Genomic DNA, 518 nt, shown 5'->3' on the forward strand with positions numbered 1-518 from the left:
AGAAGTTGGTTTTTGGGCGATCAAGTCCTCGAAGAAATCATCCTTTCTGTTGGAAGCCGTTGGTCCATAAACAGTAGTTAACTTGAATGACGTCTCGGAGTGAATCACGTTGACAGTTACCGATAAACAAAATTCGGAGGTGTGAACGTCCGAAATACGGACGACACTATCATCCCAAAGCATTAGCATGCCGCCTCTAGTGCCCACCGCAGGCCGTTGGGCGAAGCTTCGTAGCCGATTTCCGCCTAGGTAGGTGGAAACAAATTGGTCAACATCCTCCAGCTTAGACTCCTGCAGGCAAACTATGTGACAGGACGAGGAGGCGATCGTCTCGTGTACCGTCGCGCGTCTATGAGGATCATTCAGTCCTCGCACATTCCAACTGAGGAAGACGATTTTTTGTTCTGTCATGGGGAAACGATGGTTCTCGTGGCACTGTGGAACAGCGCCCAGCAAGGTTGCATCACAGGGGAACAGGGGATAGGCGAAGACATGGCTGCAGTGGAGTGTGGATTGAC

This window comes from Triticum dicoccoides, chromosome 1B (genome assembly GCF_002162155.2).
Source record: "Triticum dicoccoides isolate Atlit2015 ecotype Zavitan chromosome 1B, WEW_v2.0, whole genome shotgun sequence".
Classification (NCBI taxonomy): Eukaryota; Viridiplantae; Streptophyta; class Magnoliopsida; order Poales; family Poaceae; genus Triticum; species Triticum dicoccoides.